The sequence below is a fragment of the Coptis chinensis genome, chromosome 3 (assembly GCF_015680905.1).
Source record: "Coptis chinensis isolate HL-2020 chromosome 3, ASM1568090v1, whole genome shotgun sequence".
Taxonomy (NCBI): domain Eukaryota; kingdom Viridiplantae; phylum Streptophyta; class Magnoliopsida; order Ranunculales; family Ranunculaceae; genus Coptis; species Coptis chinensis.
The window spans coordinates 95263239-95289824 of NC_141458.1; the positions used below are offsets into that span (position 1 = coordinate 95263239).

Here is a 26586-nt window from a genome sequence, read left to right on the forward strand (position 1 = left end):
AACCGTGAATTTCTTTTCGTTTATTTCCCTCAGATACCAAGCCTTCAGCAACAATATTTGTTCGGCCAACCGCAGCCAAATAACATTCTTTTTCCTATATAAATGTCTAAGTATCATAATAAGCACACAACATTATATTTTAATAACATATTACGTGTAAACTACAATTTACCTCCCCTAGACCAAATGTTTGACCCCGTGTTTTCTTATTTGCCTTGTTCACATGATCAAATTGAGCCAAATTACACTCTAGGCCCTACAATTGAAGTATAAATCTTAGAACCATTTTAAAATTATATATATAACGTGTAAAACACTACTTACTTCTCCTAGACTAGATGTTGGACCCTGAAATGATGTTTGACCCCGTGTTTTATTCTTATTTATCTTGTTCACACGATCAGATTGAGCCAAATTACACTCTAGGCCCTACAATTGAAGTATAAATCTTAGAACCACGCAACATTATTAAAATTATATATATCACATGTAAAATGCTACTTGCCTGTCCTAGACCAGATGTTGGCCTCGAAAATGGTGTTTGACCTTCTTGTGTTTTCTTATTTGCTTTGTTACCATGATCTGCTTTGGGCTTTGATGGAGGTTGGGCTGCCTTCCCATTTTTTTTCAGCTATTAGTCAGAAAAATAAAATTTGTAGTTAGAAGGTCGAAATGCATAAAATGGTTGGGTCAAACTGTTATTGCACAAACACTAGATGCAACGATGAATGATGCACAAATAGATGGCAGGTTACCAATAAAAAAAAATAAAAGAAACATTCATAGTAGTAACTTACTTGCTGAGCATTTTTTACTAGTCTACCAGATTGATGTTTGCCAGATGAGTGTATCGTTTGATCAATATTGACACTCGTATTGTTGTTTGAAGAGATTTTTTCAGATGGTAAAGAGTTATCTTTGTCCTCCAACCTTCTGACTCTATCCAACATCAACCTAATGTCTTCCTGAAGACGGTAGTTTTGGTCCCGTTGCTCTTGAATTGTTGATTCCAACTTTGTAACATGTTCCTTTGAGCCACATTTGTTAACATGGAAATATGTGGTGGGGGTGATCCCCTTTCCAACTGCTCGAGTGCGACCAGGATGCTCGGGTGTCCCTAATGCTAGAGTTAAGATGTCTTTACTTCCTTCAATAACTACCTTTCCCTCCTCTACTTCCTTAGTCAGCACATCCTTCAATTAAGTTTTGAAGTAAACAAGGATTTAGCAAATCCAAATCACAACAAGCATTCATGTCTAACATTAAAACATAATAATAAATTATTAGAAAACTTACAATCTTTTCAGCCACTCTTTCCGTAGCTACTTCAATATATTTTCCTTTTTTTGAGTAAGCTCTTTTCCATATTGAAGGCCTTGATTTTTTTCCATTAAAGGATGGTCCCAACTCTTTTTCTATGGTTACAAAATAATCACGCATAAGCGCATGGGATTAATACGATGCATGTCTTGAAACTCTTGGTTGAAGGTTTATCATACCCAAACAAATTAACAAGTGCCTACATGTATAAATGTTGAGACAGACAATGTACTCACCAATTGTTCTCCAATATCAACAAATCCGTCTTGCCCGTCCTGTGGTTATATACTTTTGCTGCTCGCCGCTGTGAATTAAGTTTGCTAATTTCCTGGAAAACATGGAATTAGTCGTCTTTAGGAATAAAAACAATATATGGGTTTAATGTGATTGGATGTCTTTAATAGTCAAGGAATTAATTATCACAGTACACGTCAAAGGTAATTTGGGGAGGTAACATTCCTATTAACAACCTAGGTTGGCACACAATCCTAGACTATCAAAGGGGCTGCATGAGTTCAGATGTGCAAAAATACCGCTTGTAGATGACATCCTATGACAGCAGCAATTTGGGGAGGTCACATTCCTATTAACAGAAAAGTAAAGAATTTTTAGAGGACCAACTATTTAAAAGTGCTTACTGTGGTGGGTTTGTGCGTACAGTGATTGCCATGTTGTTAGGGCCTATATTGACAACATTCATTATGTTGACTGGAGAACAAAAGAGTGAATGAGACATTTCGAGGCTTAGTCACATGATTTTCATGACTTAATGTTGGCGGCATATGCATTTTCATGACTTAATGTTGGCAGGAAATCACTACTTAGCTCCTAACTCTCCTCTGCCTAGCTCCAACTCTCACTCGTCATAATGATTTTCATGACTTAATGTTGGCAGGAAGTCACTACTTAGCACTAGCAGCAGAAGGTTCTATTTACACAGCAGTAGTAGCTACCCTACAAGGAATGCATATATAAAGATAGCAGTCACTATCTATAGCTCCAACTCTAGCTCGTCACTCAAGCTCTGACAAGACCGCATAACGTCACTACCCGTTCCCTATAAGCCATAGCTCCTCACTCTTCACTGACGAAACTATAGCTCCTAACTCTCCTCTGCCTAGCTCCAACTCTCACTCGTCATAATAGTTTCGTTTCGTTCTCTGTTGTAAACAAAATTTTAGTGAGCTTACGCTTGGGGCCCTGTAGCTAATTAAAGCTTAGAATATAATGGAAGAGCGACTTCAGGGAAAAACATTACTAGAAGCAGCTGTAAACAGATGAGACCTACTAAAGTTCTAATTTTCTGGAAAATATTTTGTACAACTTATATTTAACAACAGTTAGCAACACGAGTAATTCATGACTGATTTCAGGATGGAAGAGCGGTTTTCAGGGAAAATAATTTACTGAAAAGTGGTCGTAGACCAAATTAAACCTAAAATGTTCTCTATGAAAGGGAAATACTTACCCATGTAATTTAACAGTTAACTAACAGAGCCCCTTAATAGCTAGGCATATCCGCACCTATTGAGTCGAGATGATTTGGCCCATAAAGGACCATGAATTCTTGAATTCCAGGCGGCATGAAAAGAGAGGTCTTAAAGGGCAATAAAGTTTCCATTTGGCTATCCAAGGGTAGGATGCACACCGCCACTACCACGACGGGCTTAAGGATACTAAGAAGACTTGATGTTGAGTAATGTAAGGGCAGACTAAGAAGACTTGATGTTCAGAACAGACTTAAGGATACTAAGAAGACTTGATGTCCATAACAGACTTGATACTAAGAAGACTTCACTGGGTAATATCAGTCAAATTCTTACAAGAAACTACCATTGAAATAAATTCCATATCAACCAACGTTTCATTATAAGACAAGTCCAACTTCTTGAGTCCCTTCAGGTTCTGCCCCAAAGTGGTTAACAATCCGGGTTCTCTCTCAACGACATCGCAGTTTATTAATGCCAATTCTTCTAGTGCAACACTCACTGTGGAACCAATTGTCTTAAGGCCTTCACCTGTTACTAGACAACAACTTTGTAGCCTAAGACTTATAAGTCCCTTGATATTCTCTGCAACAGCTAATAGGTGATTGTTTTCAAGGTCTAAAGGCAATCGAAGGTCAAGTTTTTGAATATTCGATCTGCTTCGACTAATAAACTGATGAAGACCCTCTCTACTACCACCATCATAGAGTAATAGTGAATTAAGAGAACTGCAATGTTCAGCTAATAGTAATAAAATTCTATCAACAATAGTCTTACAAGTTCTAATTTCCAATTCTTGTAGAGCTTTTAAACACTTTATAAAGGATGTAAATGAATTACCATCTCCAATACCTTCACAGCTTCTCAATTCCAACCTTTTGAGCTTAGTGCAACTTCTCCACAACCAGCCCAAACCACAATCCCCGACCCCAAGTCCTGATACACTAAGACACTCTAAAGGCAACTCCGATGATTTATGTGAAACACTAGACACCCCCACTTCATATTCTTCATCAAATTCCAATCCAAATTCCTCTTCTCCATCAAAGGCAAATTCCCTGTTTCAACTCTGTTTTGAAACTTAGTAAAACAAAGTATTTTAAGAGAAGGGAAAGAAATAAGCTATGAGAAAGAAAGAGGTAAAGAACAAGAGATTGTAAGAGAAGTAAGATGTTTACAACAAGAAGATAGAGAAAGAAGAGTAGAATAATAATAGAGGCGGATTCACATGCAGCAGTCAAAGCTTTTAATGGGAATGTCATTCCATGGACACTAAGAGCTAAATAGATGCAAGCAACTAGGAACATACAGGACTGGAAGTTATTTACTCGGCTTTTCTATAACTTTGCCCCTGTTCTGTTCTCCATTTTGATTGTCCATAAAATTACGGGCAAATCATTGTCACTTAAGTAGTACCATCCCTTCCACATCAACAAGAGCCTCCACTACCTTTACAAAGACTCTCTTTCTCTTTGGTCCATCTGGCCTGAAAGAGTGAAGGCCATTACTTAACGACTCGAAGGGATCGGTAGCCAGCTTGTCACGAAGGCTAACATCATCAGCCCCGACTCACGAGGCTTAATTGTTCTTCGAACGGTATGTAGCTCTAGACCCTGACCCAAGAAGTTGTAATCAATCCAACTTTTAGCTGATGTCATAGTAGAAGAATTGGAGTTTATCCTTCATTCATGATGTCCACATTCGCATACAACAAATGACCATTCTAAAACCTGAAAAGCTAAGTTTATTTGCATCTTCAATAGGAATTTCTGTTGTAGAACCACCTACCAAGTCCCTCAACTACCCCTGTTCTAGTACCAGAAAATATTCCAAATATGTAGTATACCAAAAAGGTAAACATAGCCCTAACGGGAGTCTATTCTTCTCACTTTTTCCAATTGTAGGTTAAGAACTTAACCTCAGGAAAAGGAAGACTAAGAAAAAACAAAGTAGAGGTTCCACTACATTTTTATTTTCCTTTTTAGATAGAAAATTACTGGGTGATGTTCACAGCCATCACAAGTTACACATACTAGCAGCGCCAAGAGCATTGACACTATCTGGATGAGTTTTTCAAGTAAACCCAGTGCTATTAGGTTAATTAGCATAGACAAGCATCTGAGCCTCCTCTAAATGGTGTATATGAACTGATACTAAAAGTACCACTACGCTTTGGTAGACTCGACTTGAATGGGAAGTTCTTCACAAAGAGCTTCTCATGTTAACCTGTTCAGGAGTACAAACGTCAATGTCATTGCCGTATACAATGAAAATATCAAACATCAACGGCTTCTACAAATCAATCAGTCCAACTTCGGAAACTCCTATTGGTGGACTTAAAAGAAAAAAAACATTTAATGAAAGTCACAAGAAAGACCGCTTGACTTATACCAGAGTATGGTAGCAATTAGAATCCATTGCTCCGATACGACTTAAGAATCCAACTAAACTATTTCTTCTTCCTACCACCAGCTTTTCATTTCTGGAATATTTAGCCCCGTATTCTTTCTTGAGCGACTCCGAAATAGTAGGTTGGATACGGAATCTATTATATTTGGAACGAAGAGACATAATATAAAAACTACTAATCATTAGTATGAAAATGAGAATGAAAAAAGCAAAAATGAATACCAAATTACTAAAGAGACTACCAAATCACTATGAATATCTAGCAAGCATCTAGACTCGTGAGACTCGCCCCCAGACTATGACTAAAGAGACTACCAAATTACTACCCACACCCACACCCGGTAGAAAATCCAGCAGAAAGTAAGAGCACATGGGCTAAGGTTTTAGAGAAGAAGGCAGTAGGAAGTATCAGAAGATAGAATGCTTGTTAACCATAAATGAATACAGTTATCCAAAACCAATCAAACTAACAAAAATAAGTTATCCTAACCTGAAATTTTGGTGTCAGTCTTGACTTCACAAATCTTTCCCAATCTTCCTGTCTAATATTTTTCTCGTGTTTTTTAGGCGGCTTCAAAGCTTTTTTCAGGTTGGTCTTTGTAGGGAGTGATATAGTACCTAGTCAACCGACTCTTGAATTCTTTCCATTTCTCACCAATATCTGAGACAACACCCTTCTTTTCGTCTTCTGTCAAGTTGAATTTGGCTTATAAAAAAAGAGTAAGCTATAAAGTTACAATAACCTAAGACTAATTAGACAATTAATAGTACAACTGGAGCTATTTACCTTTATAGTATCCCATAACAAGTCTCTCACTTCATCTCCGACAGCATGCCAATTTTCATAATCAACAATAAAGATTCAGGACTTTGCTAACAAACCTGAGTAGCTTGCCAAATCCTTTCCGCCTTCCCCTATACGTTGACCATCTTCATTGTATTGAACATTCAATAGTTCACCCTCTCTCATTTTTGTTATCCTTTTGCATTGAACTGCTCCTCTTCCTGTCCTTTCTACACTTGAATCTTGTGTATTGTTAACTTCCATTGGTGTATTGGAAGTCTCGCCAACTCCCATATCTGAATCTGAATCAGAATTCTCTCCTGGATCCATGCTGATTTCCTATATACCGAGTATAAACATGAAGACTTTAACCAATAACAACATATGAAATAAGCTAGGTATCAATAACTTGGACAATATTAATTAAACAATAATAAGACAAATGATCATCCATAACATGAATTAAAGTATTAAGGCAAATATAAATATCAAAGTAGGTATGAATTCACATTTAATAACAATATTCAATAGTCAAATAATAAAGGAACAAACTTGTTCAAACATCCCCATAGAAAGAAAAAAATCATAACATGCTCTAACTTAATTGTTAGAGGTAGGGTCGACATAAGTGCCCTCACAATCTACACGCGCATAAGATGATACGGATGCACCTGAACTAAGGAAGTCGACATCTGGAAAGACTTTACTACTTGTATGATCTAGCTCATCCTCATTCCCTTCCTCAGGGTAGTCTCTTTCAGGAGTCCTCAAAGCTATTGACCATTTTGGATCGAGTTGGTGGGTACATAAAAGACTTGCTTGGCACGAGAGGCCATCACAAAAGGGTTTTCCTTATGTCCAATTCTACCAAGGTCAATGAAGTGAAACCCAAATCGTCTACTTTGATGCCATTTCTGTTGTCAACCCGGTCACACTTAAATCTTGGGACTTTGAGTACCGGATAGTCGAACGACCATATCTCGGTTATAACACCGTAGTAACCCATTTTCAAAACAAACGGGTTCTTATCCTTGGCACTAGAAATTTGCTTTGTTGTCGCCATTAAACCCACACCACTATTTTGGTTTACTAGTGAAGCTTCATGATCCTTCAGATGAAAATGGTATCCACCAATAACATAGCCTGAACACTTTAGAACGCGTCTCGACGAGGTCCTTGAGCTATAACTTTCGGGGTGTTTGAAAGTTTGTTACCGATGCTTGCTTTGCCTCCTCCTTAACCCGATTATCCAAGTTATCCAAGAATCTTAGTCGAATTTAGCAAAGTTGTATTAGATGTAAAATAATTTCAGATAATCTTACCCTTTGCCTAATCCAATAAATGAATGTGCGAGTGTGCTCATCTTGATACCATTTGGTGACTTACGAGGATAAGTAAGCTTTAGGTGTTCCATATGCTTCCTATCAAGTTAAGAAAAAGCTTGCTCACCATTATCTGTCTAGGTGAAATAAGGAAAAACAAAATCCTATACTAACGCATTACTTTCGATATAAGGTTGAGCGTCATTAGTGTTTGCCAAAACACATTGATGAGCTTGCTCCCAAGTCTTCTCGTCGACTTCAACAACATTCATACCACCAAGAGGCTTTCCCTTAGAAATTGTATTTTCTTTTCTCCGTATCATTAGTATCCATGTTTCTAACCGATGGGACTCCCTAATGCATTCACTCGGATAAGTACTCGCTAAGAAACTCAATATCTTCTTCAAGGATATAATTTTCAGAATGCATCCTTTACGAGCGATTTCGATTTCAAGACGTAACCCTTTAGTATTTTCATGAACCTAATATTCAAAAAAGTAACAAAAAAGAGAAAAACAAACAAACAAACAAACAATCAAATTGATGAAGCTTTCTTGAATTATTGAAAGTAGTTAATTCAATTTTTTCGTGTACTTGCCTCTCAAATGGATACATCCAACGAAAGAATCTTCGCCCACAAAGCTCAACCTCCCTTATAAGATGAGCAGATATATGCACCATGGCGTCAAAGAACGATGGTGGAAAGTACATTTCGATGTAGACATAAAGTGAGGACCAAATTGTCTTGAATTTCCTTTAATTTGGACACATCCACTACTTTGGTGCAAAAGAGTTGAAAAAGAAACACAACCGAGTGATGGTATACCTCCGTGCTTTGGCAACACCGATCGTATTGCCCACGGGGGAAGAAGTTGTTGCATCAATATGTGATAGTCATGAGACTTGAGACCATACACTTTTAGATCTTGCATCGACACGCGGTGTCTAAAATGTGAAGAATATCCATTTTGCACTTTGAGTTCACATAAAAGTGTTGCAAACCTATTACTTTCTCAGCTCTAGATAGCGTATGACATCTTTGGTGGAAGATAAGTCCTATTTCCCCTTTCTCTGGTGCTAGTTCCTTCCTCATGTCCATTTCTAAGAGGTCTAGGTGACTTTTGAGGTCATCTTTTGTCTTGTACTTAATGTTAAGTAGTGTGCCGATGATGTTATCACAAATATTTTTCTCAATATGCATGACATCCAAGTTGTGTCGCACAAGCAAGAATTCCCAATATTCAAGATCAAAAAATATGCCTCTCTTCTTCCAATATTTACCACTTTCATTCTCATTAGAAGTGCTAGGCTGCTTCTCTCGTGTTTGTGACTCTTCATTGGATGCCTTTGACTTCTTTCTTGATGTTTTTGGCTTTGGAATCACCAACTTTGGTTTCCCCCATCTAACTTTCATCTCTTTGAGCTTTCTCGAAATCACCTCTCCGGTTAGCGGTGCGGATGTGATCTTAACTCTTGCTTGACCATTAAATGCCTTCCTTTGCCTTCGATAACGATGATTTTTGGAAGGAACTTTCTATGGGACTGATATATGTTTTATTCAGTGTTTCAATCTTGTAGAATCAGTTTTTCTCACCATATATTGGACAAGCAAGATATCCTTGACACTACACCCGACTAAATTTCCAAGAGCGGGAAAATCATTGATCGTCCACGATAGAACACCCTTAATGTAAAAGATTCTTGCTTGTAGGCATCATAAACCTCCACACCAGGATTCCAAAGAGCCTGTAAATCTTCAATTAAAGGTCTAAGGTAAACATCAATATCATTACCATGTTGTTGGGGACCTGATATCAACATTGTCAGCATCAGAAATTTTCTCTTCATACATAACCATGGCGGAAGATTGTAAGTGATCAACATAACCGGCCAGCAACTATGCCTAGAGCTGAGATTACTATGTGGATTGATCCCATCTGTCGAAAGAGCAAGTGGCAGATTTCTTGGATCTTCAGCGAACTCTGGCCACCTTTTATCAACCTCTTTCCATGCTGGAGAATCTGCTGGATGACGCATTTGACCATCAACTTCTACTCTTCTATCTGCATGCCATACCAAATCCTTTGATGTCTGAGCGGATTGAAACATCTTTGCAAACCTTGGGAGAGGCGGAAAGTACCACAAAACTTTCGCAGGCGCTTTACCCTTCTTTTCCTGATATCTCGACGTTCCACAAGTTGGACAACTAGTTAAATCCTTGTACTCATCTCTCCTCAGTAAAAGTATGCAATCATTGGGACATGCATGTATTTTTTGAACTTCCATTCCAAACGTAGACAAAATATTTCTAGCTTTGGTCATAGATTGTGGCACTTCGTTATTATCCAGCAACATTTTTCCCAACACCTTCAATAGCTTGGTAAAACTCGTGTCTAACCACCCACTACTAGCTTTCGAGTTGAACAATTCCACAAGGGATGATAACTTTGTATAGCTTTTGCAACCTTTGTACAAAGGTTTCTCAGCATCTTCAAGCAATTTACAAAGCTTTTCAGGATTCCCCGTGAAACTCTCATATGCATCATTAACCATTCTAACCGTGTCCCCAAAATCACATGGGGTTTCCATATCAAAGTCTTGACATGGAGGTTCATGCGTGTCGACGCCGGGACTTTCCAATCGTGAGGCTTTTTCCCATGCCATATCCACATTCTGTAACTTTTTTCAAAACCAACATGAAACAAATGATCCCTGATATCGTCCAAACTCTGATGCAAGTGGTTCCCACAATTAAGGCATGTGCATCTTATGAAATTAAGATTGTCTGGGCCTGCATGCTCTCCAGCACATTTTATAAAATACTTGACCCCTTCCTCGTATTCATCAGAAAGTCTATCCATAGTCATCCAAGGCTTATCCATACTCAATGTCAAAAATTCAATACACAAGTACTACATACACATGAAAAAAAAAAAAAAGGTGATTAAGCAAGATAAAATCATGCAATTCATAGATTTTGGCTCAATCTGGTGGTTGAAGCAAATACAAACATACAATATAACCTTGTACTAATCAACCTAAGGTGCCAAAAGTGTAGCGTGGGAATGGATTTAGGCGTATGAATGGGAAAATTCCTACTTTCCTTACATGTGCCCGGCCAGCCACCTAGATACTTGGTAGACTAAAATGAAATAGTTAAGTGTCGCATTAAGATTAGGGTCTTGATATTAGAAATTCCTAGCAATCATAATATTCAGTACCCTAACTTTGCAAAAGAAACACACACACACAATCAACAAATTGAAAGCTAGTAATTTTTTTACCGTTGAGTACGTGTTTATCTATTTGTCAACTCAAATCACGATCAGCCAAGCGTTCCTGCCCAATATATCAATCAACAATAAGCAAACTTGCAAACTAATAGTAAAACAACAGGCATAAGAGCTTCTAAAATCAGTTTATGTACGAGAACAATCTCCATCTCTTACTCATTCAGTCAAACACCTTAAGCCACTAACAAAAACCGTAAACATGAACTGCCAAGCCACTATACAAGCAACTACATGCCATCACTAGGCCAATATATCAATTAACAATAAGCAAACTTGCAAACTAAAAATAAAACAACAGGCATAAGTTTCTAAAACCAATTTATGTACGAGAACAGTCTCTATATCTTATTCTTTTAGTCAAACACCTTAAGCCACTAAGAAAAATTGTAACTACCAGGCCACTATATAGGCAACTACATGCCATCACCAGGCCATTACAAGTTTTACTAGGCTACTAAAAGGCAAGTATTTGGTGAGAGCTAAAACCTTGATAAACCTTTCATTGGACCACATTTTGACGCATCGAGACAATGCTATGGGATTTCATATAATTTTGGGACCTCACATGAAATTCAATGAAAAATATCCCCAAGCAGTTCAGTGAATTATAATTTGAGGAATGCAAACACCTGATCAATGCACCTACTATATTGGGGGAAGAAAAGCACTAAACACATGGCAGGCAGTATGATACAAAATCTATTCGAATGATTCGCTCAAATCCTTCTGGAGTTCTGACAAACAGTAACGATTTTCTTAAGGTGATTCAATTGAAAGTACTAGCCTACTAGGAATAACTTAGTGATTTTAATAGCTTAGTATATTTACATTCCCCCCACCCCACCTCTTTTACAAGTTTAGTATCAACCAAAGGATTTTTTGGTTAGCAAGATCCCCTAATTGTACAAGTTTTATCAGGCTCTGGTAAGAAGGAAAACAATGTCCACTTTCATCTATCTGCTCAAGACAGTACATGGGCTGATGCATTGTAGACCGATAATGATTTTGGTAGAACCAAATGAGCACAAAGGTGGAAAATAGACAGAAAAAATGGACTAGGCCATCAGTTCATCTACATTATATTCACAAGACTATACGTCCATTTCAAGCCAAGTTACTCCTTCCGTACTTAGGTCTTTGATTGTATTTTGAGTACTTGACCTACTGATGTTGGTAGGCACACTTGTGAACTGTCTGTAGTAATTTGGTGAGTATAGGTGGTCGTTACTGTACATTGTCATTGACTATCAAAAGAATCGCCAGTTTATCATCTTCTTTGCATACCAAGTTACCTACATTCTACAAATGCTTTGAAGCCTTCATCTTTTCAACTAGAAAATTGGTGTAGCATCTTTGCATCCCGCATATAAACCTCAAAACCACTGGGTTTATGTTTCACTTTTCAGTGCGTATAGAGACGACACATTACACATCTACTTAGTTAGATCCAGGTAAGTAGGTAAGCAAAAAATAAAAAAGAAATACCGAATAATCTGGCATATGAACGCCACCATTAAATTATAGGATCAGATTACCAATTGTTAGTTAAATAAAATAGTGACACTTACAAACGAGGGTGTACAACTACTGGAAGGTGCCCGTACACGATAACTATCAATAGTTAGCATTCATCAATGTTACCGTTTGGAACGTCCTGCAACAGAAAGGAGAATCTTCTTTCTTGGTCCCTGCAGATCATAGCAACCATTCATAAATACAGAAAGGTAGGTAACATCAAATAACAATAGGCAGTATAACCATGAGTACCTATTACCAATAGAAGAAGAATGATGATAACTGACAGAGATTAGAACACATCGATGGCAATTTAAGAGGAGCTAGACGGTTCAATAATCATATAATGGTTCCACATGTTTCAAATCTTCAAAGAATCTTCTTAAATAATACGAATAGAACATCAATGTTACTATTAAAGTATTGGGTAAAAGCAAATGATACCAACACATATATGACTTTTAACATTTACTATTTTACTCGATTACTTTTTGTTTATATAATTTTTCTTTATGCAATTAGTTTCTCCACCAAATCTTCTTGAGCTTCCTAACATATTTAAAGAAATATATGATTCAAGTAACAAACACTGTACTGACCAAGCACATCAGATTTACATCAAGACCAAACTAATTTAATGGTGGCTTGTTATTTCGGGTTTGGGCTACACATTGGTTTTCGAATTGAAATCTGAATCTTTGTAAATATTTAGGTTACTTGTATGGATATGGGGAAAGCACTAAACTATGGACCTAGTCGAAGTCAGGAGATTTGTGAGTACCGGGTAAGTACTAAGTGGAATTCAGCACCTCTAGAAAGCCAATCCCTCGTAACCCATGTGAAGGGGATCGTGCCATGGCAAAGTGATCCGCACAAGCCCTCTGGGGATCAGCTATTCAAAGCATCAATAAAGCTAGGACTACCACAAAAATCCTTTTCTTTGTATGTAGGATTCTTGGCCTCCAATAAAAGGGTCGAATATTGTCAGAAAAGCACATATATTGGAACCATTAAGACCATTCATGGAGAAGAAATTTGGTCACTTAATTTTTTTTTCTCGAGGTTTTTATCTTGTTATATCGCAAGAAGAATTAAAAATTTCCTATAATAAAAGCATTGTCCTTTGAATTTTTGTTTTGAATTTTTGTTTTGATTTTGTGAAGCCTAGAAAACACTAAACAACTGGGAAAAGGCATTGCCACATAGGCATTCCATCTTGGGGAAATCCTGTACAACACTCCCGACAATGGCTATCTCTTGACAGTGTCCAAGACAAGTCCATATATGCAGATCGCAAAACAATTTGGTATTATGATCTCCACGACTCCATCTAGACTAAATCACCACCTACAACCCTTGTTTGATATCAACATGCATTTGTTGGATGCTAGAAATACCCATGCAAAAAATATAACTAGGAACTTTAAACATGTCACACAAAAACGTTAAAGGTTAAATGATTCGATATACACATAACCATATAAGAAATGAATGTCAAAAAGTATGTATAGGTTCTTATGGACATGATTTTGTTTTTGTTTGTTGTGTTTTTTTTTAACAGTACTAGGATTCTGAGACACGATCGAACATACCCCTCTCCCCCTACGATCATGCTCCTTCTTTGCAACATAAAGAAAATTAAAAATATAAAATAAACATCAACTAAACAGGTGAAGAACAATAGTGAGGGAAATCTTTTTTTTTTAAACATCAAAAGAAAAGATTAAGCAAAGTTAAACCTAAACCACAACAGAAAATAATCTATCTACTCTATGATTTTTTTCAAGTCCCATAACAAGTCTGCAATTTTTACACTAAAATCCCCAAATTTTAGAGTCCAAATTTTGCAAAGAAAAATGGGAAAGAATTTTTTTTGTGAACCCTATCAACAGCTACCAATGATATAAAGCAAAAACAATTGCTTTACAGCAAAAATTGAAATTAAATAGAGCAAAAAACAATTACCCGAGAAATAAATTGGTGAGAGCTGTAGAATAAAATCACTACTATTTTGCTGCTTTACTGGTGGCGATGCGAGACCGATAGAAGTTGAAGAAGAACCCTAGTGGATGATGGAAGTTAAGAAAAAAAAAAGCGACCGATAGAATTTTAGAGAGTTTCGGAAGTTAGAAGTTTTGAGAGTCTGGGAAGTTGAAAAGAGTAAGTTTTAGCGCCATAAGGTTTTTAACCCTACTTTCTAAATATTAATTTTTCTTTGGGTGTGGGGTTTTTGGTAGACCGACTTTGTCCACGGTATGGTTATATTTTTGCACAACATTAGCCACTTTTTAGTTGATACGGTGGGGTATATGAACATCAAAATACAAATTAGGCGATATTGGTTTGTTCCATAGTATATGAGATACTATATACCACTGTTTTACGAGATTAGTGGCATTTGCTTTTACCAAAATTAGAAAAGGTATTCTTACCATGGCATATGACTATATACCACTGTTTAGTGGCATTTGCTTTTACCGAAATTAGAAAAGGTATTCTTACCATGGCATATGACTATTAGCCACTGTTATTAGGGAAACAGTGGTATATACGTGGCTAATGAGCATTTATGTAGTAGTGCGGGTGGGGTTTGAAGCAAAAAGATCTCACTTGAAAAAATTCCTAGCCAAACCCCAAAAGTTTAATGAGGTTGAAAAGAGAAATTAATGACTTCTCTAGGTGTCTGATTCGCTTATGCAGTGGCCAAGCTTACAGAAGTAAGCGGCAAATATTGAGAGAGAGAGGAAAGAAATTGATTCATAATGTTCAAGGGAGGGGTAACGAAGGGTTCCTACTTACTCTCCTGAGTTTTCATAATACCCCTGTCAACGTGGATAGGCTGAGAGCTCGAAAAGAGACTACTATATATATAAGCATTCAACTGAATTCGTATACTGAAGGTGGAACCCAACATATTAATCTGATTCACTTATGGATAAAAACCGATGTCACTTGATTACATCAATTTGACACTAACATAAATCTAGCACTTCAATTACTAAGTAGATGCTTCAAAATGAAAGTTAGTAGCTAGAAGTTCACTAACAGTATACCTTTAATGAGTGAAGAAGCGAAAATGTGATGGTGCACAACTGCACATGGAGGTGGTGTAGAATTTTCATTTTCAAACGTGGTGTAAGCCTGTGAGGATGTGATTCGAGTAGATGATGTTATAAGATCTTATTCAATTTATTTGATTCCCTTATTTATATATATTCCCTTCTGTTATTTAACTCCTCAAAAGCCCGCATTATAACCCAACAAAGTACCCCATCTCAGCACAAAGCTCCCGACCATAGTATCCCTCCACTCCTCCCATATCAGAATGATGACCTCCACAATATCACTTGGACAATCTTATTTCAAATCTTGATAAGGGAAGCATTCATATCAAGATTTCAACTCCAACGTGTCATTCTTGCAATCTTATATAAGACCTATATGCTTATGGGTAAAGCAAGTTTACAGACCTAAACTTAACAATGAACTGCTACAAATCCAGTGCAATTTCTGAAATGAGAGCACAGTGTTAAAGATATGCTCACTCGCGATCAAAATGCTTGATTTTCTTCTGGTTGGTCACCCTTCATCAAATTTTCTGACGTTTAAGGAGTCAAGTAGATGCTATTGACAGAGCAGAAGCTTCCAGTCAGGCTTGGTTTGGAAAAATTGCAACTTGGGGCAAAACTAATCTCATCAAATATCATTTATCATCATCACCAGATTCTACACAACGGCTTTGTTCCCAACTCTTTCCGTGGCTTAGCTGAGAGTCCTTTCGCTAACATTTCTTCATCGTAGTTCCTTGCCATATCAACCATATTCTTCTAAATCAGTGCATCAATAACGGCATTATAAGCAGAAGTGTCTGGACTGCACCCGTGTTCTTCCATTTTCTTCCCAACTATAAACACTGGACGAAGAAACCCCTGCCAAATCTTCTCAACAGTATCACATAAGTATCCATCCTAGGACGAACACCACTTTCAATCATCCTATCAAACAGTTTAAGCATTTCCTTTGGTTTTTCCAGACACCCAAAGAAACCATGATACGTAATCACATTAGGAAAACAACCCTTCTCCGGCATTTGATCAAGTATCGCATAAGCATGTCTTCCAAGATCTTAACCTCCTCTTCAACCTCTCTCAGTTCCTTCCCCAATACAAAACTTTCATCTTCTAGCAACAAATACTTTCTTCTAAGGGACCTGTACTCGTCTCCACCTCTTGTGGAATCCGGAAGAGAATCCGAGGTCGATCTTTCAAGCTTCGTTTCATAGCTTTCTTTGATGTCCTGAAGGATGGAGGCAATGTCTCTTGAACTCCTTTTAGATTCCCTCTCTGCATCTGAAACATAGGAGCTAGCACCGTGGTTCACCGTCTTCTTCTGACGTGACTTGGGATTAGATACTTCATCGGGCAGCATCAATCTTGGATCTTTCATTTCTCACTTCAGAAATAACGCACCTATATACCAAGAATTATCACATCGATTAAACCTAAAAAATATATGCTGTAGAGTTTTCATGCATAGTTACAACTTGCAACTTACATCATTTCAAAGTTCGATTACACTTCACAGAATCTAACACAAATTATGTGATCGAGTATATAGATTCATATGCAGCAGTCCAGAAAGAAAAGTCCCACCTTAATTTGTACGTGAGCAGAAACCACAATCCGCAGGATCGCTTTGGTTGATGTTAGCTGCTGCCACATCACCAATGAATTTAATTGCATCTATCAGAAATAAACCTTAATTTGTATATTCTCTACACCAATCTCCATAAGACCAGCCAAACATCCCATTGCAATTCAACATATCATTGACTACTATATCTGACCGCCCTAAAAAAATTAGAACTGAGCAATCCTCTTACCACATTGTCATGCTTAACAGTTTAATCATCATTACACAAAAGCTTTACAATGATATTATAAGTAACAATATTCGGTTTACATCCCAACTCTATCATTTCTTTATACAGCGAAACATCAACACCCTCAGATATACCAATAGCATGAAGAACCGTATTATAAGCCACCACATCCAATACAATCCCCTTCTTCTTCATCTCCTTATACAACTTACAGTGTCTTCCACGGTTTCCCCGACTTACATACAATATCCATATATATAGAATACGAATGTAAGGATGGGTTTTCGGATGATGGGTTTCCAAAACCCCGAGTAGATTATAAGGTTTTGCTTTTCCCTTTTAGTAAACATGTACAAAATAGAAGCTGTTGGAAGTATCAATGAAGCCATTTTTTTTTTTGGGTTGGGGCAAAAATCAGAGCTTCTGTTTTGTTTGTTGAGAGGCGATAGAATGAATTGAGAAAGGAAGAGAGAGGTTGGGAGGGCGAACAACGGTTTTTCTTTTGGTCTTTCTATTTTTAGGTTTATTTTTCCTTCAGACGTACAAACAATTGAAAAGAGGCGTAGATTTGCCTTTTTTTTATGCCCAAGCTGACGTGTCCACCTTAGAGAAAAAAAGGGGCAGACTTGTTTCACTGGGAGCATTCTCTACTAAGTATTCATGGTCTTTGATGGACACATGTCCAAATTATTTTGTAAGGTTTCCACCCCGGCGGAGAAGATCCGGCCTCTTAATGGATACCTATTCTGTGATTCTGTCAGAACTCCCCCCCCCTCGTTTTCTGTTCTATCGAGTACTCCACCCACTGTCTCTTACATTTGTTTCTTGCATAATCTCGAAAGAACTTCAACATCGGCTTGTTGATCCCTCTCAACTTTAGATACGTATGGAAAGTTTTCAGCAAATTGTCATCCAATTCCCTTTGAAACCAAACAAGTAAAAAGTTATAATAATCAAAGCATGCAAAAATTAAGGAGGAAAAGCTTAAATAGGACACCCTAACAGAGTTGTCTTTCTATACCTCATCAACACCATCATACATAAGCCATATTCTTTACATACTATACGCAATTAATACCTCTCCTTCCCATATTATCAATATCAACACCAACTTTTTAGCACTTCAATTCTAAAAATTGGAAAACCTTAAATAGTTATCCCTTACGGAAGTTATATATGACATCTATACACCGTCATATGACATCTATACAATTCCATGTATACAACATCTATACACCGTCATGCACAAGTGATCGATACTCTATACTTAGGCTATATGTAGCTCGTATGATAGTGATTGCCACATGGAAGAAAGCATGACTTTAATTGACAGCATGGAATTGTCTATTAATAATGGTTCGTTCTTCTTATGGATTCGGCGATCTTATAGTATAGAAGTGGTCTAATGTTTTGGGAGTACGTACGTGGGAAGATACCTTGGGTTCTTCAGACAGAAGCTAACTGGTAAGCTAGGTGGAGAACAGCAGAAGCTAGCTACTGCCACTACACCAGATTTTAAAAAAAAAGACAAACCTACCGACGTTTTTGTTTTGTCTTTTTGTGAGCACGCCCACCACGTGTCGTTGAACTCACCCTAAGCGTCGGATCAAGAAAAAAGGTCTCAAAAAAAAACCTGTTTCGTTCTCTCACCAAAAAGGGTCTCATCATCGATCCTCAAAATCACTCTCAAAATCACTGCTCTCAAAATCTCTCAAAATCACTGCTCTCAAAATCTCTGCTCTCAAAATCACTCTCAAAATCTTCATAATCACTCTCAAAATCACTCTCAAAATCACTCTCAAAATCGATCCTCTCAAATCACTCTCTTCAGCAAATCTACAATCTCTTTATCAAATCTATAATCTCTTCAGGTAATTTCAATTATTTCTTTATCAAATCTACAATCTCTTTATCAAATCTAAGCGATTTCGTTTAGATTTTAACGTTTTTTAATCCGTCTATGATTAATTCATATAATCTTTAAACATGTAATCAGATTCGAAATTAGTTAAACAGAGTAGTATTGTAATCAGGTTCGAAATTAGTGATTCATTGATTTGTCAGCTGGTTTTGCGTTTGGTAATGAAACCTAGAAATCTCTGAATCAACATTGTGATGATATTGCTGAGTATTATTTGTTTCAGTTTTCATGCCATACTCAGTTTTCACTTTTAATAGTTACTTAAATTGAAATTGATATTCTTCTATTTCAGATAGCAGCAATCTTTGAATCAGCAATATCATTTGTTTAAGATCTACTTCCGGGAGTTACTGAAAACATACAAACTATTTTGTATATAGACTGCAGCAGGAACTGGAGCGTTTCTAGGTACGTATCAATTTAACTTCTTGTCACATTCAGATCGAAGTTTTACGTGTTTTACATTCATCTTAAGGATCAGTGCAGATATCTGTTTTCTCGGTGTGGTAAAAGTTTAAGTTTAAGGGCGTGCTACAAAAAATAATGCACACCACTCACAATAATGCCGATATCATCGACTTTGGCATCTAATAGAGTGTAGTTGTGCTAGACCCGCCTATAGTTTGTTGGTCTCCTTGATGTCTGTGTCAAGCATTTCTTCGAGAAACTATAACTACTTATGTGTTTTAACAAGAGAGTATATGTGTTTTAAGACATATGTTAGGATGATTTATCGTAATAAATAGTACCCCTTCTTTACTTTGTTATTGCTATGCTTCTTTACAATTGCATATATGTTTCTAGACTTCTAGTTAGGCATTCTCTATTCGTTACCAATATCGATAAGCTGGTAGGGGTTCTCTGAAAGTTTAAAAAAGAAATTGTGTATCTCCATATCTAGGCCTTAAACCCCTATGAAAAATTACGGCCCTTGTAGGCACTCTGTAGCTAGGTCGTTGGCCGTGCCAAGTTCATTGTATCTTGGTCTTGAACTGCCACCATGTTCTTAGGTATTGTGTCTCTTAAGTTTTCCCAAAGTTCCAACTCAATAGAGACCAATTCTAAAGCACTGAGTTTACTTTGTTAAACATCTTTAGGCTAAAGAAATAGATAAGACCCTACCAATGATCTTTAGGCACCTAAAAACATTTTTTTTTTCTGGAATCACTATGGACTTATTGTATATTTGTATATATTAGCCACTATCGATCTTCAGTTCTTCTCTGATAACTGGTATTTTGACCAACAATGAGATTCAGTTGTCACGTTGTACGGCACACATAGTGATCTTATTATACACAATGAGGATTTTTGAATGAGCATGCGAAAATTTCATGAGTTTTAAAAGGATAATGAAGACTTATTATTTTGTTTTTAGTTATTGATTGTTCATAATGTTGTGAAATAATATGTACTTATCTACATATTGCATTAAGTAGGGATGAGTTTGTCACGCCCGCATGAGAGTGGATGAAGGAATCAGTGGGGAGTGATGCATATCTAGATGGAATCGAATCATTCCTTGAATTCATGAGGGATAGTTTAGGAAAAGGAACTTAGTCTTCTTGTCCGTGTGCCAAGTGTTGCAATGTTCGTGGAATGGTTGATCCAAAAACCATTTTTGTTCATTTGGTTCGTTATGGATTTGACGAGTCTTACACTACATGGTATTTTCATGGGGAGTCATTTGTAAACAATGTTGGGAATTTTGAACCTTTTGGTTCATCCTCTCATAACTCTCTCGAAGATACCCATCCTCAAGAAATTAACTTTGTGAATGAAGAGCTTAGGACTGTCCAACTTGATGATTTGGATGAATCGTAGATAAGATTAGTTCGATGAAGATTTCAATGCGGATGAGATAAGTTCGGATGAGATTAGTTCGATGAAAATGTGGATGTCGATTGCCATAATGAACAATGTAACCAAAATCCAAATTAATTTAAAAAGGAGATGAAGTTCAATAATTTGTGGGAGGATGTGAAGAGACCAATATATTCCTCATGCAGACAAGAAAAGACTAAGTTATCGATACTTGAATTGAGTTGATGAACCTCAAGACAAAACATCGATTGGTCCGATAATAGCTTCACGTAATTATTGGATACGCTAAGAGATATTCTTCCCGAAGATAATACATTGCGTCTGCCCTCGATATGAGGCTAAAGGGCTGATTAAATCTTTAGGTATGGACTATGAAACAATCGATGCATGTCCCAATAATTGCATTTTGTATTGGAAAACACTTGAAGCTCTTCAAGAGTGTCCTAAATGTGGTGTGAGCAGATGGAAGAATGTTGAAGTTTGTTGATCTTTTGACAAGAAAAAGGCTAAACCCCGACGAGCAAAAAGTCTTGAGATACTTCCCATTAATACCTAGGTTACAAAGATTGTATAGGTAAGGCTTTGGCTTCAATACTTGTAATGCTATCGCATTTACTTCTTACCCTTTGAATCAATGGGTTTTTAATGAAATATATGTATATATTTTTTTTTAGTGTTCCATGGATTGCGGAGAACATGACATGGCATTCGAGGGTCGTGGTTGACGAAAATAGAGTGAGACATCCGGTTGACTCTCTCAATTGGAGCACAGTTGATGCAAAGTGGCCAGAATTTTCTCGAGCCACGCAAAACCGGGACTTGCGACAGATGGATTTAATCCGTTTTCTCATTCTAATAGTTCTTATTCGTGTTGGCCTGTTATGATTGTTCCATATAATCTCCCGCCATCTCTTTGTATGGTTAAACAGTTTATTATGTTGTCCATGTTGATACCTGGGAAAAGTAGTCCAGGGAAAGACATTGATGTCTATTTGCAACCCCTAATCTCCGAGTTGAATGAGTTGTGGTTCACAGGCACCAAAACATCACGACTCTCATAGTAACACCACATTTACTATGAAAGCAGTTTTGTTGTGGGCCATACATGATTTCCCCTGCATTTGGCATGTTATCGGGTTGTAAGACGGTGGAAATTATGGTTGTCCTCCATGCGGAAAAAGACATATTCAATTAGGTTAAAACATGGGAATAAGAATGCATATATGGGCACTAGGAGATTTCTTCCAGAGGATCATCCTTTTAGGCGACAAAAAAAACCATTTGATGGGAAGGAAGAACATGGGGAAGCTCCAAGAAGATTGAGTGGTTCCGAGGTAAAAAGCAAAGTGGAAAGTTTTGAAACGGTTTATGGAAAGGTAGCACGAAAGAAAGGGAAAAAAAATGTTGATGATGAGGGCGTGACTGCATGGTCGAAAAGATCAAAACTCTTTGACTTGCCGTATTGGGAGGTAGCTTAATTTTCCATTTCTTAATTTGGTTTGTCGTACATCATTATACATCATTGTAATTTGTGTGTTTTCGTGATTAACAGTTCTTGTTTAGTCCTCACAATGTGGATGTAATGCATGTGGAGAAAAACGTAGCCGAGAACCTTATTGCGACAATTTTGGAAATGGAAAAGAGCAAGGATGGTTTGCAAGCACGCTTAGACTTGAAGGAGATGAATATAAAGCAACACTTGTGGCCAAAAGAAGTGGGAAATAAGTTGTTGCTACCAAAGGCTGATTTTACTTTATCCCAATCTGAAAAAAAATTGTTCTTTGAGACCTTAGCCACATTAAAGGTACCTATAGGATATAGTTCCAATTGGAAGCAACGGGTGAGCAAGGAAGATTTTCAATTAAAAGGCTTGAAGTCGCATGATTATCATGTAATGATGCAACAACTTTTGCCGTTATTACTCATGCATTGCTTTAAAGAACATAAGCAATTGCGAGTAGCAATTCGACACATGGTGATTCTTCTAGAGGGATGGAATTATGTGAATTGATTAACATGCATCGAGAAGTTGTTGCCAAGGGAAGGGCAACAAGGGCAAATATCATTCTTGATGCAACTTTGGATACCCCAATGGACATTTACAACGTCCGTGTATGCCTTGTCATTGACCGCACTGAGCGCTTATTTGGATCCAAAAGAACATTCGGGGAGCTACACCTTCCTACAAAGAGTCAAATGGCGAAGGATTTTACTCGTTTTTTCTTTAGGTAACGGTATTCTATTTGTCCGTGGTTATCATTTCTTTACTTCTTGTCTTTACTTCTTGTGTTTGTTACTTCTTCGTTTTCTTTAGTCGGAATTCCCCTACTCGCCTCTCTTCCTCCTTGTCTCTCAATCGACTCTGTATATAAATAAATGAAGTGAAAGAAGAAAGTTTAATGAGCACTCTGAATCTGTCTCTTTATCTGTTTTTCTCCTTTGCACGTTGTTCACTTCGCACAATTTCATCTAAACTAGAATTATCTCCCTGAATGCACAATGCTATCGAAGTCTCCCCATTCGTCATACTACCTTCATCCTTTCCTCAAGCTAAGTTGTAGCTACTAGAGACCGAGATATGATATCATGGAGAGGCCGGAAGGAACATAAACAAACTCTAGCCGCTTCCCGCCAGCCTAAAGAATCAAGCCAGCAGAAATCCATAGGACCAGCGGACTTTGTGAGTCCCCGGAGGGACCATAGAATTCCGAGTTTAAATTATGAGGCTCTTCAATGTTTTATTAGAGGACTTATTAGAGCTTTTTAGATCAAAATCATGATGTCCTAGAAAAAAACAAAAGTTTGCATATATATATATAAAAGTAAACTCCCACTTGAGTTTGGAGTCTATCTAAAATCCACAACAAGTCCAAAAACAAAATGCTTCACTTCTCTCTTCGAAGAGGTATAAAATTTTATACTAGTATGTTTTAATCATTGAATCAAGGATCTGATTGTGTATGGTATATTGCAGGTAGATCATTTAATGCATGGAAACCGACAACATCTCATTTCTCAACTACTACTAATGTTTCCCCAACTCCTCACACCTCTCCCCGTAAGTAGTTATTGTAAACTATTTGTTATTATTGTGTTTGGATTCAATTTCAATTATGTTTCTATATAAAGGTGAGATTAAGGAATCTTGGAAGAAGTCCGGTTAATGTGAAAGATGATGAAGCCGAAGGTGATCTCAATATCTTACACAGTCCCCGGGATGCTAAACCTTTACCTAATTGAGGCCCGAAGCTTGATCATGGAAATAACTTTGTGTAATCTTGGATTGTTATGTTATGTTATGCTTTGTGGTTTAATTAAACATATTGATATGGTTTCCTTTTTCTAATGTAAACATAAACAATGAATGACATTTCTGTTGGTGTATGATCGTCTTGCTCTTTTATTTTATTTTTTATGCTAGTAATCCTTGCTTTTCTAGGTGTTTCGGATGTAGGATAGATTCTTTTACAAATATGCTCAAATGTATAGTTGATTATGTGGTCACTTGTAAATGCTCTTGTTTGTTGCCGGTCGTCTTTAGTATTGTCTAGGTTTGAGAGGGGATGGAAGTATTCAAGTGCTATTTTCTAGAATCCTGTGTAGTCATGGTTCATGTAAGTTACGACCACTGTCTTTGTTTTTAAATGATACAAAAGCTATTTGAGATGAAGTCATTGGCCCGACAAGCTAAGCCGTTTACCATAAATAGTGGTGTTGAGCTTAATTGCAACTGGGATGGGTACCTTTGTCAGATGCTTCGGATATGAGCACTTCTCGCATGCGATAATAGTCTAGTTGATTGAGTTTTGGGGAGCACTTCATTTTTTAGGTTGACAAAGGTTGTAGATTGTGTACATATAATTGAGTAGGACTTAAATTTATGGTCATCGTATATATATATAATAGTTTGGAACGTGGTGTTGAAGACAACGGCGGGGACTTGTAGCCATCGTCATCCAACCGGTTGGTCTTTGGTTGGGGATAAGCTTAGGATCCTCAAATGGTAGGGATCATCTCGTATGGGATGATGCATTTACAGTGATGTCCTCGTATCCATCCTCAACAATTCCTTTTTGTTGTATGAAGTCCGATAGGAACCTTTTCCAAATTCAAGAACACCTTCATTTTACTTCTCGTCCTCAATGACAAGTTGCACAATTTTCTTTGATTTTAACCAGCGGTTTCTTTTCGGAGATGTTGTTGTCACTAGTGTTTTGTTCTTTCGGTCTCGAGGCATTTAAAGACGTTTTTAAAGAAATCTTATTATCCGCTTCGTGTTGACGGAAGTCGAGGATGGAGAATTCCATCAAGATCGATGTATCTTAAAAGCAATTGGTACTAGAAGAATACACTATTTTTCGTTTTGTTTCTATGGATGGATATCGAACTTAGTACCATTTAACGACTAAATGTTTTGGTTGAGTTTTACGTTTTGAGTTTTTGTTGTAAAAGTACTAAAAGAAAGCTGCGATGGTTTGTTAGTAGAGATTTGAGTAACTTCTTGATGGGAACTTTTAACTGTTGCTATTAGGTCGAGCCGATTTGAGTAGGCTATAAAATTGTTTCTATTAGCCATTTGATGATGGATGAGAACCGGGCTTTGTCTATTACGTGCTTCAAATTTGTTATTATTGATGTACGTTTATTACTCGATGCTCTCTGTAGGGGCATTTTTGGCCCTACGAGAGCCTTTTAAAAAATAAATAAAAAAAAAAAAAAACACTTGTCAAGTGTTGTAGAAAAAAAAAGACTGCAAAAAAAAAGGGTCACCATACGACACCCAAAAGTGTCTTTTTTTTGGAAAAACGACATCCAAAAGTGTCTTTTTTCAACAGATATGGTGTAGTGTGCAACTGGTTTTCATATCAACTGATGATCACCTTAAAGATCTTTCTAACACTTAAATGTTTGTCATTATGCAGGTGCCGACTAGCAAAGTCGGTAAAATCTTTGGGTGATGATACCAGATTGCGGGGCTCGAACCCCCGCCAAAGATCAAAGAGTTCTGATCTCATTTAAAACAAGGCTTACCAATCAAAAAAAAAAAAAAAAAAAAAATGTTTGTCATTATTCATTGAATTGCTGTGCAACTTGCAATTATTCCTATCCAGTAGCATATGAAGAACCAAATTAAACAAAAACAGAGACAACATAAAAAGTAACTTACAGTTTTACAGCATCATTATCATTTGAAGACTCCTGGGGCCCTTTGATTAGAACACTGCTAATGATTATCGATCTTTGTCCGCAGGCATACTGCAACAAAATTCTAAACGAGACTCATTTCCCTGGGCTACGGTCACACTGAAGTAAGAGAAACCGCTAAGAATACAATCATCAATCCGTTCTAACACAATTTGTACGGTTTCGTGAGAAAAATTCCATTTAATTGCAAATGTGGTTTCACTGTAATTGTCAATAATCTCAAGTGGAAACCTACATTTTTCAGTCATCGTTTTGATAAGATTGTCTTTTGCCTGATGACAACCAGGATATTTTTGAACTGCTTCATCGTACCAGCTATCATAGGGGTTGGAGGAGCAGAAGCGAAACGGACGAAATTGACAGGGATGCTTAGAAGTGAGTTTACTCACAAAAGACAATGGTATAGAAAACGACGAAGAGAGATTGACAAAAGAAGAAGAACAAGAGTAGGAAGAATACTTGTGGCCTTGTGCGGAACGAGATACAACACAGGCTCGAGGTAGTGGAAGGAGGAGAGTTCTGCTTCTGCACATAAGAGAAGACATGGTCATCCAAGTAGTAATATTGATTCTCTTCTTCTCGCTGGCTTGCTTCTGAAAATTTTCGTTATGGTAAAGGGCAGTA

At 37.2% G+C, this 26586-nt stretch overlaps 2 pseudogenes; both read right to left on the reverse strand.

The window, feature by feature from the left end:
• Positions 1 to 3114: 3114 nt before the first annotated feature.
• On the reverse strand, positions 3115 to 4007 carry LOC147511829 (uncharacterized; annotated as a pseudogene).
• Positions 4008 to 15337: 11330 nt separating this feature from the next.
• LOC147511830 (pentatricopeptide repeat-containing protein At1g80550, mitochondrial pseudogene) lies at positions 15338 to 17280 on the reverse strand (annotated as a pseudogene).
• Between the last annotated feature and the right edge of the window lie 9306 nt (positions 17281 to 26586).